General features: G+C 40.7%; 1 protein-coding gene across 6 annotated transcripts in view; it reads left to right on the top strand.

Annotated features, from left to right (window-relative positions):
* The window catches only part of EFR3A (EFR3 homolog A), an 82,246-nt gene that overhangs the window by 6,330 nt on the left and 57,744 nt on the right, over positions 1-18,172 (top strand). Inside the window, exon 2 of one of the 6 annotated variants that reach the window (XM_081070104.1) lies at positions 15,623-15,761. The exons of the other annotated variants lie outside the window; for them this stretch is intronic. The gene's annotated coding sequence lies outside the window, so the exon portion shown is untranslated. The remainder of the gene's footprint in view (positions 1-15,622; positions 15,762-18,172) is intronic. 6 annotated transcript variants of the gene reach the window in all.

Raw genomic sequence — 18,172 nt, 5'->3', positions numbered from 1 at the left:
AATGCTGGGAATGACTTTAAGCAATAGTTGGTGAAATATGTTGTTCCTGAATAAGAAGCAAAAAAAATGGGGCTTTTTTTCCCCCTTTTCATTGGTATTTTATTCTGAAAGGAGAAAGACATAATTTCTGATTTATTAAGTGATGGTGTCAGTGATGAAAACCTGAAAGGTTGAGATGAATCATTATGTGTGGGTTCAATTTATTGGGAGTTTGTAGATTTTTAGGGTTTTTTGTTTTGTTTTGGGAACGATTGTGTGTTGTAGAATGAACACAATTTTGGGGAAGTACGATCATGAAATGAATGTTGGCAGTTCCTCCTGTGATTAATATGTCAGACCTGTCAAAATTCTTATCATTTGTGTTTGCCAGCTTCATTCAGTTCTTGAAATGAGCCAGCTCTCATGTACGCGCTAAAGCAAACGGAGCTACTGTTATTTTCCCTCTTTCCATGTAGGCTATCTTACTCTCCCTTTTGCATATTAATTAACTGCTCTTTAACTTTAGGTTTTATTAGATAGCATGATTCTAATTTTTATGAAAGAGAGAATTACTATTTAGGTTTTCTTTCGTGGTACTTGTGAATCAAGAGTTTGGTATTTCTTAGAACTAGGCTTGAAAACCTTGGGCTCTACATCTTCAGTGGGACTGCTGTCCTCCTAAATGCCATTAATTTTTGTTTTTATTTTTAGTTGGTGACTTATTCAGCTTTACCTTTTCTTTTCATTACCTGAACTCCAGGCTGTTTCTGCTGCAACAGTTTTCTGGATAATACGAAGTGTTCTTCACACCCCTGCTATTTAATTGGCTTTCTCAACAGCCGTCTTGGCAATTTGCTGCAAAGTTCTCTGGGCTGTGCTTGCAATTAACTTTAAGAGGATCGCACTCCTGCTGGGCAGAGAAAATGAAATATAAGGTGTTCAAGTTTGCCCTTGTCAATTCCTGGGAGCACATAAACTTTGCAGAAGGTGTTCTGCCAGGACAAAGGACTGGCCTGGAAGTTGAAAGGAATGGCCCATTCATGACATCTGACTGAAACTGATTCATGAAGTTAGTGATTTTTACTAGCTATTTGGTCGGTTAAGTGAAAAATGATAATACCTGTCAGGGATATTGAGGTGCGGTAGCATTTGTGTAATTGTGCTTTGGAGGTAGAAATACTGTATGAACGTGTTATTAGAATTAGATGTTGTCAGCACAAGACCGTTGTTTCTTGGATCGTCGCCGCCTGCTGCACCTGCTTCCAGAAGAGCGTCTGCCAAAAGAAGGACCCTCCAGGAAAATGCATCACAGCTGGGGTTTGGGGTCTCAGTCCCTGTGGATTTCTCCTGCTCTCTTAGCTGGGCTGGGCGATGTGAACTTCAGAAGACTAGTTTCTTCTTTAGTGTACAGCCCAGATTAGAAGGAGACTTAAGTGACTTCTCTATCCAGGCCACCTTTTCCCTTGGCTCCCTCCTGGTTTTCTGCTTGGTCATCCAAGGATGGGGACACCTTTGGGAAACTGCCATGTTTGTGTCAGTGCACCAGCGTCATGAAATGGAACAGTCAGGTCTAAGAGAGCGGTGGAAGGGGCACGGATGTCTGCCCCAGGTCAGTTCTGTTCACACGAGCTTTCCACAAGCTCCATTTCCTGGCACAGGGTTCCCATTGTTACCTCCTGAGAACTCCATGTTCTTGATCCACATTGGGGGGTGGACCAAGGAAGCTGGAGCTGCCTTAGATCTCAAGTTTTAAAACATGTCTCCCACGGAAGTATAATGGACTGTCAAACGTGGAGAGGGTGCTGGAGAGACCGAGCCGGTGGGCCCGCCTACCCCACCCACCTTCAGCTGGAGTAGCTCTGTTTTTATCTGCTTTATTTATTGGTGGGATTCTGCTTTCGATTTCAGTAGGGGAATAATATTGAGTACTTCTAAAAAGTTTGAAATTTATACTCATAGACATTAGAATATGCCCTCTGACGAGAACATAAAACTTTTTAGAATCCAAAGCTTAGGAACCTATGGACTAAACCCAAAGCCATTGAGCTGATGGTGTGTCACCTGTTTTGTTCTAATAATTTCCAGGAATGGGGTCGTGTGATCTGTTTGTAGTCATTTCAGTCATGGGCACTGTCAATATGCTCTTGGAGTCACAAATGTTCTCTTTCAGCTTTTCTTGTTTTCCTGTTGGATTTCTCATAGGGATTCATTCATTCCGCAGATAGTTTAATGCCTACATGTGCAAAGCACTGCTAGGTGGGGAATACAGAGGTGAGGAAAGCAGCCCCAGCCTTGAAAAGCTTATATAATGGCTATAACACAAATAAGTAAATGGCAGGAGCCCTGAGAATGGTGCTGCAGAGTTCAGAGGAGAGACTGCAAGGGGAGGATGAGTGCAAGATGACATTGTAAGCCTGAGTGACCTAAAAGATATTAAGTGATCCGAAACTGTGATCATAGGAGGAATGTGGGTTTGGGGAAAATGTTGGAGGTGAGTCATACAGGGGAATAACCAGCAGCCAGTTGAAGTGAGTCATTGGTGCTGAGGAAAGTGACCACTTTATGTATACGGTACATTTGTCTTTGACTCACCACACTGTTGTATACTCTGTGTCAGGTATTACGCTGGACACGTTAGGTGCAGCAGTGCCCTCATACTGGACATAACAGGCGTCATCACGGACATCGGACATGCTCTCATGTAGCTTAGTCTGCTGGGGAAGACAAGTGCTGAGCCCGTAATTCCACCGAGCAGACAGGAGCTGTGCAAGAGCCTGCAGCTGTTTTCCTTGGCGCTGTATACACAGCTTTGATACAGTGCTTGGCCCAGGGTATACAGTCAGTGTATATTTGTGCAGTGACTCACATTACGAAAGGGAAAACGGGTTGCTATGGAAACATGAGAAGTGTGGCGGGGAGAGCAGTCAGAGGTTATGAAAGTACAGTTGTCGGAGTGGTGGGCCCTGCACTTGGATGGTGGTGGTGGGGCAGATTGCCTGGAGCCTGACTGCTGCTGAAGAAGTACCATTGATAGGATCAATTGGGTGAAAGGGTGAGGGAGGAGGAGGCGTTAGCATTCACTCCCAAGTTGCAGGCTTGATCACTGCTCTGGGGAAAGAGCGGTTTCGGGGCGATGGAGATGGAAGATGAGTCCACTTTAGGGTATGATAAGTGTGTAAGCACATTTTCATGAATAGCAGTGGATGAAATCACTAAAGGATAGCTTGTAAAGAGAATAAAGAGGCTTAGGGCAGATTCTGCACAACCATGCCCATTTACAGATTGAATAGGCAGAGGAAACAGAGGGAGCCGGTGGGACGTCATGCAAACCACTACCACTGCAACAAATACTGGTCTGCCAAGGGCTGTGCCAGGTTCAAATGGCAGTCCATTTAGTCACATTGGACACATTTCAATATGGCAAGTAGAAGAGAAACGAGAGCTGGAACTTCTGTTTGGTGTTATGTCTATAATGACTTATGAAGTGTTAAGAAAAAAATCTTATTTTAAAAATTCGGGACTTACAGGTGATCGTGTGTCTTAACCATGGTGTACTGTCCTGTACGTAGGTCCTTAACTCTCTTGTCACTGCTTCCTAGCAGATGGAAGAGAGTGTCAAATGGTACTTGGGTGAGCGGTTGTGTCAAGTGCTCTGTAACTCCTGGGTAGACACGCTGAACTGTGCAGTTTGCAAGTGGGAATCAGGGCGGCTCCCCATATGGAAGCTACAGTATTTCAGGCAGAAGTAAACTATTAGTAACTTGTCATCCCACTGCTGTCGTCTTCAAGTCTCATCATTCTGTGTATTTGAAAGAACTGAATGATTTTCTGGCAGCAGATACAGGCTTCTGTAAACTCACCGAGGAACTGCTTTATTTTAAACAAAGAACTGAGGGGCACGTAGAGACACGAGCTGTCACCTGAAAGCATCAGTTAGCTCTGAGTTTTCCACATGCCTTGCTCCCCTTGTACAGCTCATCCGCCTCCTTTTCCCCTCCCTATCCATTGGTGTCTGTGTATTTGGCCCATAGTGTTCACTGTAATGCAGTAAACAGGCTCTTTTTTCAGCAACACAGAAATATCGCTGCTCTTTTCGTTGCCGCCCTGATAAGGTACATGCTGGTTAATGGCTGAACAACTTTCAAAGCTCTGTATCCAGCACATTAGGGAGGGTGAGTATGTTGCCGTTGGTTTGGCTGCTGAGCTTTTGCTGGAATGGCAGTCGATTCCACCATTCTTCATTTTTTAAATCTGAAATTGCACTGCTAACAACTTGAGTATTTGCATAAAAGTGAGATGCTGTTTTTCATTAATCCTTTAAAATTTTCAAGAGTAAATAAGTTTCCTTTTATAGTTGCAACAATAAAACGAGTACTACAAATGTATACAGATTTCCAGGTTCTTTGTATGTAAAGCCAAAGTTGCTGTGGGTTGGTTTTTTCCTTCCATGCATTAATGCATTAGTAGCAATAAGTCTTAACGTTGAACTTGAGGAAAGTTTAGTAATGCATTGAAATACGGTAGCATCAGCTTTTGATTTATGATTCATTTAAAAATATTGATTAGAAAAGATTAGATTGCCTTTCTAGACTTTTGATTCACCTAAAAATCGATTGTGTATACAAACTGTGACCATAGCATATACTTGTATGATAAATTAAAAGAATACTTGAAAATTTAAAGAGGTCTTAGGCTCATGACTTTGGGTTACCAAAATCTCATGTACAGAGTGAATACAAAATGTTTGGTATTTCTGTGCTTTAGTTAGAAGTTTGGGGAAACTATATCAAGTGCTGAACCTTGAAACTTTAAATTAGTAGCTTAGTATTTTTTTAATTAAATTGTTTACTTAGCTAGACTTAGTCAGCAAGTCCTGTGTTATATTTTCCTATCTTCGAACTTTGGGTAGAGAAATACCTTTAAAATATACATTCTGTTTAGATACGTAATTAGAGTGTTACCTATCTTTTCCTATCTTTTCTGATCTGTTTGATCAGAAAACTTAATCATTTCAATTCAAGTGAAAATCTTTAACATATGGCATAGACGCTGTGGGTGTTTTGAAATCTATAAGAAGAATCAATGCTGTTGGTACATTAAATGGATTTGTTCTAAAAATAGTTTTAGAAGTTGCAAACACCCCCACAGATTTAACACTTGTTAACTTTATGACTAATGAGGAAATTAAACTTTGCTAAAATTTAAGTAGTTGGGGAATTTTAAAGCTGTTTTGAATTTTGCCTGAAATAACTCATATCCTACTTGTGACATATTTTGAGGATTTTTAAATAAAAACAACTCAAATCAATCTTGTTAACTGAGAAAAGCCACAGTCATTGCTTATACTCATGATGGTGACAAATTAATATCTTTATATTTAAGGGTTTATTGTCCCAGACGGTAGTGCCTTAGTTTGTTTAGTCATGAATTGCATTTGTGGTCCTTTCTTTTTGAAGAGCTTAACTAAAAAACTGCAAGAACCCCCTACCCACTCTTATCTTTTTTTCTCATATTCAGGTTTTCATGGTGAACACAGTAGGACAGCAGTGGGGGTTTGAACTTTGACCTTACTATTACAACCACATATTAAGGTTGTAATAAGTATAATGAAGGGAAAAAATTGATTTCTAAAAACAGCTTTATTGGATATAATTTATATACCATAAAATTTACCTGTTTCAGTTTATGGAAAATACTTGATTTTTATGTAAAACAAAAACCCTACAAATTTCCTGAGCAATGATGATAAACATGAATTCCAGATGCCTCACCTTTCCTTCCCCCCAGATTGTGACTCAGGAGGGCTCACACTTAAGTAACCATTAGGAGACTTGCTAAAATTAAAGATACTGAGTGGTGAGATTCTGAAATTCCAGTTCTTTTTAACCCCTTGATTGTTAAGAATATATTTTTATCTCTGAATTTTTAAACTTACATGGTGTGTTTTTTAAGTTTAAAAATCTGAGATCATCCAGTATCAGATTACCATAGTAACAATATAAGTGTTTTAATTTGTGGAGGGGAGAGTCCTTAAAGTATTTCAAACTCATACTCTTTCTGTTCATTTTGCCTTATATAAACTTCACAGCCTTTTCAAAGGGTGTCTGGAAAATGTCAGCTGGTTTTATTTTTTTACTTTCACAAATTGGAAATGCCACATTCAGGCAACTTTTAGGGGAGGAAGGAGGAATAAAAAGCTGTTCTTGGGAGTCTAGCTTTGAACATTAGACATTCGTCTAGTTTTAGTGTGAAGTGTTGACCAAGAATTTCAGTAGACTTTCTTATTGCCTGCATGGCAAGTTCATTTGGAAGGGAAGCATCAAAGCATGAAGATGAGAAAAAATGGCAACCTCTATTAGCTACCGGTCTAAGGTAGAGGTCCTGGTCCCCTGCTTACCCTTCCTTGCCAGTGTGCAGTGTGGGAAGAACTGCTCCTTGCCAACCGCTGGCACCTTCAGCTTTCCGTAGGAAGCAGCCTCCTTTTACTTAGAAAGAAGTGGGAACTGTGGGAGGTGTGGATGAATGAAATAGACTTCGAAATTGTCATTGGTGGACTTAGTCGGTTTATTCCGTCCTTGAGTAGTTCAAAGTCTCAAGCCTGCAGCACAGCGATTTCCGTTTTGGACATTAATTTGGGTTCTTAGTCCCTGCTGACTGACTTGACTGCAGTGGGTGTGTCCTGCAAAGAGCTGCTGTTCAGATACCCCTTCTTAGGCCAGAAAAACAGTGTTTATTAGACTATTTCTCATGAGAACTAAGCGCCAGTGTGGAGGGTTATCCACTACCAAAGGACTAGGTTAGCTTTTTATGCAATAGGAATCATTTTCGCAGACTGCCCTCAAGAATTTTATAATACTCAGAAATAACATGATGTATCTAATTAAACTAATTAAGTCTATGCAATAGAAATCTGAAGATCTGATTACATTTTTTAAAACTTTACTCTTTGTGCGGTCTTCGGTACATTAAATGCTTTTAGGCGCAGTTGTCTTAAACTAGGTTTTGATCTAAAGATCTCCACACTTTGTCCTTAGCTGTTACTGTGATTATCTGACAGTTTCTCCCCAAGAGATTTTTCACCATTTGACACAGTCAATAAACTAAACTCCTAATTGCACTGTTTTCATGACGGCCTTGCCCTCCAACATTGCAGGTTGTTCATGTGGCCTCGTGCAAAGGGAGGTCAGAACTGCTCTCTTCTGGGCACCTACGATCGCCCATCATTTGAAGGAAACAGAACGACATAGTAGCACATGCATTTGTACAGCTACTGCTACTTTATCTTTCCAGTTGTCTTTTTCTCCTAGGCTTGAAAGCTGAATTAGGGAGGCTAGTCATTTTACTGCTCCAGAATAGCCTTTGTTCTCCTCAGCCTTTCTAGAATACCCCATTCGCTCTGTTCACTTTCTTCCTGTTGTTCAAAGGCTAATTCATAGCTCGGATCTTTGCCGTGAAAATATTTGCCTAATCAATCCCGTTCACAAAATTCTTTTCTTCTATCGATCTCTAAGAAATTATCTATTCTACTCATTTTGTGTTCTTGCTTGGCCAAGCTCATTTTTCACATCTTCTAAGTAGGTTTTCTAGACTTTTCCAGTTAAGATCGTTTCATTTCTAGAGTTTCCCAGAAATGAGAGCTTAATTTCTCATTTCTCTTATGTTTGACTAATACTGTTTTTGTGTGGGTCTTATTCCACCCTTTCAAACATAGGAGTTTTGGTAAACAGTATTTTCCATTGCTGGTCTTTTCTGTACCTTTCACAGTACCTTGTATAGTACTTTCCACGTAATGGTGTTCATTAATAGTCCTTTGCATTTGAATTGGAACGTCCTGTGCATTTAGAGTTAGAAGGCCTCTTAGAGACATGACTTAACGTAACCTCTCGCTTGAGTCTTGACGTTACCTGACAGATGATCCTGTCTGGAAGCTCTCAGGGAATTCTCAGTTTGGGGTACTCCTATCCAAGTTCTGTCCTTCAAGGGCATCACAGACCAGTCCATTTTTTATGTCATGTCCTTTAAATATTTGAGTAATACCTGATGTTTTAACATGTACTATATGACACATTCTACGATAAGTATTTTTTTAAAACCAAAAGAATGAAGATTTTTATTAAGCATTCTGAATTGCATTTCCTAGCCTGCAAATATTCTGTGTCACAGGTAGTACAGTTAGTCAAACCCAATAGCAGTTCAGTTTTGCGGAACATGAAGTGGGACAAAACTCTATTCAATTGACAGTAAGATGCGTATTTACTTGTAGGTAGGTAACGCATTGCACTCTCTTTGTGACCTCTATGTGTGATGAAGAGCATCCAGATGATTCATAAAAATGATTAGGAAACATCTAGATTTGATTTCACAGCACGCAAAATATGAAAACACCAAAACGTGAAAATGCTATGAATATACGTGCTGATACAGAAATCTGAATAGGGAAGTTCTCAAGAACAAGTCTTTTGTTTCCTGCGGTCAAAGGGGGGAAGTCACTTAAACAAACAACAACAAAGTCGTCTGTCCCCAAAATTGCTGTCGATGGCTAGAACAGGGAAGAGTAATGTACACAACAATGACCATACCAGGGTAGTGTTGGTACTCAGCCTGATTAAAAATTACGCAACATACGTTAGGGGCTTACTGCATGGATCACAGATGCTGCACATTAGTCGTTAGGTTTCAGAATGTCTTGTGTCGATTTGAGAGGAGCATTTGTATCATCTATGATCCAAGTTTATTTAACTTGAAATGTACTTGTAAACATCTATGATATGCTGTATCGTTGAGATCAACACAGATTGTAATACTGCCGTTTTTAATGTGAAGGTAGCACATTTTAAACACAAGGACCACACCAACAAAGAAAAATTTAAGAAAGTTGCACCTTATGTTTTTGTGCAATCATGAAATCAAAGCCTTAAAGCTTTATTGTGACGCAGTAGAACTTTCCTTTTGCTGTTGTCTCATTCCAATCAGTTATTCTGTCCTTCATCATTTACTCAAAATTCTAAAGCATAATCTAGTTCTGTATTTTAGATGGAAGACTTACATCTTACTGAAAACTGATTAAAATAATAATGAAGTCTATTAGTAGATCCTTATAGGGATATTTGATATCCATTGTTTTATTTTTAGTAAGAGCCTATACTCATTGTAAACTATATGATCAGACTCTTTCTACATCAGATGTGGAAATCTGGAACAGTGATTTTCAGTCTGGATATTTGGAAATTGCCAACTGCTCTGATTTATTTTTAGTCAAGATAGTTAATTCATCTTGAAATTTTAATTTACCGTAAAATCTGAGAGTTTCACGTGGACTTGTTTTTCTGAAAATGTTCTTAATTTCTTTTTCTGATGTTTCCTCATTCTTGGAGTAATTTGTCAAGTTCTCATTTCTTTTATCCATGTAATTGGTACTTTTGTAGGAAGTACAGGATTGGAAAAACTCCTTTTATTCTCTAGCACTTTTCTTTTGTAGTCTTCTTCCAGTTTCTTTAGAGGTCTTCTTTTTCTCTTCCTCTTCTGATCATCCCGTGAATATTTGCTTTCCCAGGATCCTCTCCCTGGCTCCCTCCTGTTGTCCTTGGGGGAGCGCAGCTACTCCGTCCAGCTAGTTGCTCTTTGCTGATCACTTACACGCTTTTGGTTCTGAAATTATTTCTAGTCTAGCTCACTTGCCCCCCACAGGATACCCCCCTTTCAGTTTGTTACCTCAAGTTTGTCATGTGCAAAACAGAATTCATTCTCTCCTTCTTTTTGATACCTTTCCTCCACCCCCAAGTGTATCTTCTCTGTTTCTTGGTCCTCTGCAAGCAGCAGTCTGTCGAGCCATTTTGCTCATGTTGCACAACTTGATGCTTGTTTGCAAATTAAAACCGCACTGTTGAAAGCTCTGAGCCATCCCCTCTTTGCCGAGTCCCTCCTTTTTCTTTAAGACTTAATTTAGTCATTACTTCTTGGACGAAGGTTAGGTTTCATACTACTGTTCCCCTATAGACACCCGTTCTGTCGTAGCTGTTGTCACACAGCGTCCTAGTTCTCTCTGTATGTGATTGTCTGTTCCCTCCAGTCTCTGAGCTACTGAAGACCAGGGATTGTGGCCGGTGTTGGTCCTCCCTGCATGTAGCCTCGGGCCTGGGCCATGCTAGTCCTCATGAAAACGCTAAAAGAATAAACGGGGTTGGGTATAAGTGTTTTTCATATATTCCTGACAGGCACGTTTGTTGACTTGAAGAGGGTAGTAGTTGCACGTTTGTCCCCCTGTGAGTTTGGGATCAATTGAGAGAAATATAAAAAGCAATCTGGTACAAGTCCCAATACCTGGGTCAGAGAATGTGGCTTGACTGTTGTTGTCTATCCTCAGGCTTCCTGCTTACTTTTCCTCCCATTCGAGACTTTCCCACGATGCGTCTAAGGGACACTCCAGATTGGCAGAGCCAACACGGTTACCCAGCCTTCTGCAAGGGCACTGACTCCAAGTTCTTGGTAATTGTAGAGTGGGCATGCAGGCTTCCAGACCCAGACGTGCTGTCACACAAAAGCAGGAAGACAGAATCGCAGAAAGAGAAGCGCTTGAGAGTTCTTTCCTTCCTTCCATCCTTCCATCTTTCCTTCCTTCCATCCTTCCATCTTTCCTTCCTTCCTTCCTTCCTTTCTTCCTTCCTTCCTTCCTTCCTTCCTTCCTTCCTTCCTTCCTTCCTTCCTGCCTTTCTTCCTTCCTGCCTTTCTTCCTTCCTGCCTTCCTGCCTTCCTTCCACTAATACGTATTGAGCTCTCACTGTGTGCCCTCCCCGTGTAGGTAGGTGCTCGGGATATGGATTTGGAGCTTATGTTTTAGGACATGCTCAGTTCCTTCTTCCAGACTCACCAGTATAAGTCACTCTTCCTCTCTTACACGACAGCAGAAGTTTTCTCTAAGGTAGGGAGGGCAAGAGAATATAGAGTAGTTTCTTCAAAATGTATAGGTCTTTCTCTAGCCATTGCTGGTAAAATAATTCCCAACAACTATGGTAATTTTAAGGGTACCTTAAATACATGAGATGCAGAGAGGCAGAGGCATACCAGGTAGTCTTCTGGGGAAAGGGAAAATGTCTAAGGTCTGGTCATACTTTAGAAAACTGTGTGAAAAGTCTGATGATGATAATTTGTTTTCTGTGACTTTCTGCAATCCTTAGGGGTTTAAAGGCCATTTAGTACCTCACCCTGATTTATTTCCAGCATGGGTCTGCCAAGTGTTCATATATCCGCGCTGCTGAGACATTTTAGTCCGCCGGGAGATATGGTGGCAGCATTTCTAAGTAATGGGGAAGGTCTGGAGATCTCAGCCACAAATCCCAGGGCGTATGTGGCTGATAGGTCTTTGTCACATCAGCGTCTTCTGTGAAGTTGTTCCCGAATGCCCTAGCATTTGTCATCTCTGTTACTCATTTGGTCTCATACATAGTGTTTCATATGATTCATTTATTGTAATGTATTGGACAATCTTAAGGTACAGCCTGCATCATGCCTTTTTTTTTTTTTTAAGATTTTATTGGGGAAAGGGAACAGGACTCTATTGGGGAACAGTGTGTACTTCCAGGACTTTTTTTCCAAGTCAAGTTGTTGTCCTTTCAGTCTTAGTTGTGGAGGGTGCCGTTCAGCTTCAAGTTGTTGTCCTTTCAGTCTTAGTTGTGGAGGGCGCAGCTCAGCTCCAGGTCCAGTTGCCGTTTCTAGTTGCAGGGGACGCAGCCCACCATCCCTTGCGGGAGTCGAACCAGCACCCTTGTGGTTGAGAGGACGCGCTCCAACCAACTGAGCCATCCGGGAGGCAGCTCAGCTCAAGGTGCCGTGTTCAATCTTAGTTGCAGGGGACCGAGCCCACCATCCCTTGCGGGACTCGAGGAGTTGAACCAGCAACCTTGTGGTTGAGAGCCCACTGGCCCATGTGGGAATCGAACCGGCAGCCTTCGGAGTTAGGAGCGTGGAGCTTCAACCGCCCAAGCCACCAGGCCGGCCCCTGCATTATAACTTTTTATTCATTCTATAACTTAGATGTAAGTACAATGTTCCAAGTACCTAAAGTACACAATAAGAAAAAGTCATGTGCTTGGTTCTTTAAATCCTTACGTAGCGGAGTGGCTCTCCGGAGCCATGGTTCCACCACTTGGGTGTGCATGGTGGTCATAATAGGAAGGAGGGGTGGATTTAGAAATAGGAATTCTGATATGCTGTCCCGAGAGAGTGACTCAGAAGGTTCTGGGTGGGGCTAGGGAGTTTTCAGTTTAAAACATACTCCAGGAGATGTTTCTTCAGATGGCTCGTAGAGCGCCCTAAGAAAGCACGGTACTTTGAGAACAAAGTTTGCTTAGGAAGGATGTCTTAAGAGGTAACGTTTACTATAAGAGAATAAACACATTCACACAGAAGTGGAAGACTCGTGAGTGGTGATTTTTGTTAGGGAAGTGGATGGTGGTAGTTGTTCCCTGGAGATGTGTTGAGTGTGATGGGGAAATCAGCCTAATTAGGTATATATAATTCAACTTAGAGACCGAGGGTGAATTCAGTTATTTGCCATTGCTATGATTTTGTTTGCATCAGTCTCGTTTTTAATAAAGGAATACTTGTTTTCTCTAACATGGCTTTCTTCCAATGTTGTTAGATTTTAAGGACCATAATGTTAGGAGCCAGTTGGGTCCCTTATTCATACATGCCACGATGCCGAGCTTAGTACCTTGAATATAGTAGGCATTTTAGAAAACATTTACTTACACACGTCTAGGGGATTTCTCACTTAATGATCTTTCTACAAAAATTATTGCATTATTTGATATTTTAAGGTTGTAGTTGTATACCAGAAAGATTGAAGCTTAGGTAAACTCTTAAATTATTTTTTTTTACCAGTCTTCCATGTTTTGTTTTTTTCTCTCCCTTACCTCTCTGTTTATCTGCCCTGGCTGGATTGTCACTGCTTTTCCTTATTTTGTATCTGTAACTGAAAAGTTGATTACTTTGTTTGATGCCTTTAGACATACCCAGTACTCAGTCTATGAGAATAGTCTAAGTAGGATAATCCTGGGTCCAAGGTTGCCTGGACCGTCCAGATTTGTGCTCCTGAGCCTGGCATAATTATTAAAGCACCCTCACTCACTCTGAAGGTGCGGAGTTATTTACGCACCCTTGGACCTTGGAGTCATCTAAGCCCTCTAGGTCAGTGATTTGCACATTGAGCTCTTGCCTTCACGTGTCCATCAGAGGTCCTTCCGGGGCTCTGCCAGCTCATCTTTTGTTGGGTAATGTCAGTGCCTCTTTCTGGGTTTTGATTGCTCAGTGAGGGTTTATACATCCCAGTCTTTGGAATCCTCTAGCAAGTAGCACTAATAGCATCTTTATTTTTTTATTTTTACTTTTTTTCCCCTTCTTCCGCCTCCCCCCCACACCATTCAAGTTCCAGCTGTTGTTTCTCAGTCTAGTTGTGTATGACACAGCTCCCTGGCCCGTGCTGGTATTATGAGCCTTGCGCTGTCCCCCACCCCCCACCCCCTCCTCTGACGCTTTCTGTCGCCGGTCATCGGTCATCTCATTGGTTGCCCGCTCACGGCAGCTCTCGCTGGCCGCCGGCCGCTCATGGCAGCACACAGCAGCCAGCGGCAGCCCCACTCCAGGAGAGCCGTTGTTCCCAATCTTAGCTGTAGAGGGTGTAGCTCACTGGCCCATATGGGAATCGAACCAGCAACCTCAGTGTTAGGAGTGCGGCACTTCAACCACCTCAGCTACCAGGCTAGCCCCGCATCTTTATTTTTAAACAGAAATTTTGCATTTTTTATGTGGAATTTTAAGTTTATTTTAATCTTATTTTTGAACTCTATAAAGTCTTTTCTGTCTCAAGAAATGGCCCTTTCAGAATGGTATAAAAATCGGTGAGACTTCCTGGGCCATTAGAGATCAATCCCTAGGGTGTGTCTAGGGATTGATATAACAAAAACAGTTTTCAAAAAGACACTTAAAGGCCTGGCCCAGTGGCTCAGGTGTTTAGAGCTCCATGCTCCTAACTCCGAAGGCTGCCGGTTCGATTCCCACCTGGGCCAGTGGGCTCTCAACCACAAGGTTGCCAGTTCAACTCCTCGAGTCCCGCAAGGGATGGTGGGCTCGGCCCCCTGCAACTAAGATTGAACACGGCACCTTGAGCTGAGCTGCCTCCTGGATGGCTCAGTTGGTTGGAGCGCGTCCTCTTAACCACAAGGTTGCCGGTTTGACTCCTGCAAGGGATGGGGGGCTGTGTCCCCTGCAACTAGCAACGGCAACTGGACCTGGAGCTGAGCTGCGCCCTCCACAACTAAGACTGAAAGGACAACAACTTGAAGCTGAATGAATGGCATCCTCCACAACTAAGATTGAAAGGACAACAACTTGACTTGAAAACAATCCTGGAATTACACACTGTTCCCCAATAAAGTCCTGTTCCCTTTCCCCAATAAAATCTTAAAAAAGAAAAGGCACTTAAAGAACAATATTCCATGCTGTTTCAAGAAATTTTTAAGCAATTAACTAACTAAAGGGACAGTTGTAATTTCAGTTCTTTTTTTTTCCAATTCCAAATTAAAGGAGATTGTCACTAATCATTTGGCTATACACTGATGTCAGTTTTTGTTTGTTTTGAAGAACACCTTTTCTTGAAGTGAGGTACTCCGCACTGTTGGCTAGCTTTGTTACACAGTTGACCCTTGAACAACACAGGTTTGAACTACACAAGTCCTCTTCTATGTGGATTTTTTTTTCAACAAATACTGTAAATGTATTTTCTCTTCCTTATGATGTTCTTAATATTTTCTTTTCTCTAGCTTATTTTATTATAATAATACAGTCTATAACACATATAACATACAAAATGTGGGTCAATCAACTGTTTATATTACTGGCAAGGCAATCAGTTAAATTTTGGGGGAGTCAGAAGTTATACTCATTTTCGATTGTGGGGGGTGACATACCCAACCCCACTTTGTTCGAGGATCAACTATATTATATACATTTACCAAGATTTGCTCTCAAGAAGTAGAAAATAAGTTTTTATAGAAAGCTCCAAAGATTGATTTGTTGAAATATACTCTGGAGATGGAAACTTTCAGAACCCTTACTGACTGCCAGCTGTTTCCCTAGCTGGGCATTAAATCTCCTCTGAAGATGAGGGAAATTTGTTGTTTTCTTTTTTGTTTTGTTTTTTGTCACTAGAGTTTTTGTTGGATTATGTTTTAAGTAGGACTTTCATAACATATTATTGCTTAGTGTCTTACTTTCTCAGTTCCGTTTTAAGTTCTGCGTAATCTGATTTGCCTTTCGCCCTTCCTCTATTTTTTTCTCTCTTAATTGTGGTCCTTAAATTTATTTTCCACAGCTGCCTACTTCTCCTCTCCCCCCAGACACACTAATTATGAATTGTGCTAAGTAAATCTCAATATAATTGTACCATGGGTTGGGCTCAAGAGGAAAGTTGTTGCTCACATACTTTTTTAAAAAAACAGTTACACCTGCAGAAAATGTGATTGCTTTTGTAATTCTTAATAGTGCTCCTGCCATTATCATAGAGGGCATTTAGTTAACATTTTATATATTAAATTTAAAAAGCGGATCAGAGAAGATTTCAATGCCTCATCTAATTACTTACCTCCAGAGACTGGGACACAGGAGTGCTGTCCTCCCCTTCCAAGACTGCCACCTGGGGACAGAAGAAGGCGTAGGCACGCAGGGTCCAGGTACCCTCTTATTGGAGGAATGAACCTTATGCTGCGTCCTAAAGCTGGTGGGCAGAGGTATGAGGACTTTTCTTACCTGCTTGCAGCTCTGGTTTCTGTGTCATCCACTGGATGGTTTCTTATTTGTTTCGCAAACTAAGCCAACATCATATGAAATGGCTAGAGAATTACATATTTTCTGATTTTAACATTTGCAGTATTTTTTTCCCTATGATGTCTTCAGAAGATTTTCATATGCCATCTTTCAGGATAGTATTTTCTAAAAGCCAGGATTATTCTACATTTTACTGCTCTTGTCCTTGGGTGATTCTGCTGAATAATATTTAATTTTTCTGTTAAGTATGATAGCATGCATTAAAATCTAGGTATAAATCTGTAAATTGACTTTGTAAGCAGGAGAATATCTAATACATATTTTTCTATTAAACATTGTAAGAGTGGGGGGAGGAAAGGACGTTGAGTATAGACCAAACACTAGTTGACTGAAAGAAGCTGTTTTTTCCCCTAGGGACATTAAGTCACAGTAGTTTGAAAAGTGTAACGGTTTTGTGTGTGTCATGCTGTTGTAGAGCCACGTATTGCAATGCAGTGGGAAGACCCTCCTTTGGAACAGAATTGGAGCTTTCGTTGCATTTATTGCCTTTGTTCTTCTCTTTTCCATACGGTTTATGTGCCTGGGAATAAAGAACAAGTAGTGAACTTGAGAATGAAAGGAGAGAAGGTATAGAATAACATGTGGAAAGAACCATGTAATAAAATACTCCTCTAATGGATTAAAATCCTTTTAAAAGAAACACTTTCCTGAAGATAAGTTTATTTCGTTCCTGTTCCTTTGACCCCCTGTCTAATTAGTCACTTGACCCTTTTGATGCTTCCTTTGTGCCACCTATCATTCCTTTCTTTCTGAGCTCTGGGTTATTAGAAAATGCATTTTGGTTTTTCCACGTGCCATCCTCCCTAGCGATGCTTGTATTGTTCCATCTGACTGTAATCGTCCTTCAGTGCCCTCAATTTATCTTTGTTTTCGGTTGGTGCAAAAGTAATTGTGATTTTTGCAATTATTTTCAACCCTTTAAACCACAGTTATTCTTGCACCAACCTAATAGTTCAGTCTATTCATTCTTCAGCTCAAGTTCCCTGTCCTTCCTAAACCCTCTCCTCACTTGAGCTTGAAGTGCTCTCCCTCTCCCCCCCCCCCTCTCTCTCTCTCTCTCTCTCTCTCTCTCTGAACTGCTATGGCTCCTTTGTCCATCTGGTCCATTTGACATTGGATGTCCCTTGTCTTCAGATGTTGTCCAAACGTTATTTTAAAATTCAGTTTTTAAACCTTTGTCTTTTCCGATATAGTTTCTTTTTAATCCTCTATAGTTCTTAGCACAGTGCCCTGTACACATGGGCCAAAGTACAGGAATAATACCCATGTTACAGGCTTTGTATATGACACATGTATGTGTAGATGGCATGTATACATTTATATATTCAGTATTTGCTCCTTGGGAGGGGGATGTATAAGTGGGACCGTGATGTTACTAAATCTTATTAATTGTATGAAGCAGATGTTGTTCTGATACTAACTATATGATTCACTTGACTTTCAGTGTTAACCTTGAAGGGAATATATGTGATGCGAAATCTTAAAGCGTTTTGGATTCCACAGAGCCAGAGTTCTTGAAGTGATGAATTTTTAAAATCTTCTAATAGGAAAGCAGTCTGTCTCTTTTCCCCTTGATTACTGACGGCCTCCACTGGCTCTAAAAATAAACCATTAATTGTTGAAAGTGATTCAGTTGACATTGTCATCTGTGTGCCGAAGGGTTCTTGTTGTTCTGGCATTTATTTAATGGACAGCGTACTTCCTTTATCATTATTTGGATTCTTATAGGACGTATTAGAGCAGATGTGAAGCTCATTTTATCCACCAGTGAATTTTGGGTCTACATTCATTTAGCACAGGATCGTTTTTGTAAATGTCTGCTATATGCCAGACATGCACAACAATGGGCTTTATGTTGGAGTAACTTATTTTCTCATGGTAACGACAGGTGTGTGTATAAGTAAGTACAATAAATTCTTACAGGTGCTATGATAGAAATATACAGTGAGGGCATAAAGGACCAAAACCCAGTAATCACAGCCATTCCTGTTTAAAAGAATGAAATTTGGTGATCCCTAAATATGCCAGCGAGTTTTTAATACATTACAGTTAAGAATTAATTGAGATACTATAATTGCAACGTAGAAGGTATAGATACCATTATTTTCTGCCTTTACAGATCATGATAGTTGGTTTCCATATAGGATCTAAGCATTCTTCAACTTCTGTGACTGACTGTGTTAGTAATTTTTTGTTGTTTCTTTTAGAGGATAGCTTTATCCCAAGCTCCCAGTGCCATGGTGGTGTTTCATAATAGAGACATTAATAGTTTAATAATGGGGACATTAACATTTCCAGTTAGGTTCAAATTATC

Source organism: Rhinolophus hipposideros (assembly GCF_964194185.1).
Source record: "Rhinolophus hipposideros genome assembly, chromosome: 13".
NCBI lineage: Eukaryota > Metazoa > Chordata > Mammalia > Chiroptera > Rhinolophidae > Rhinolophus > Rhinolophus hipposideros.
This window is presented reverse-complemented; position numbering and strand designations above follow the sequence as displayed.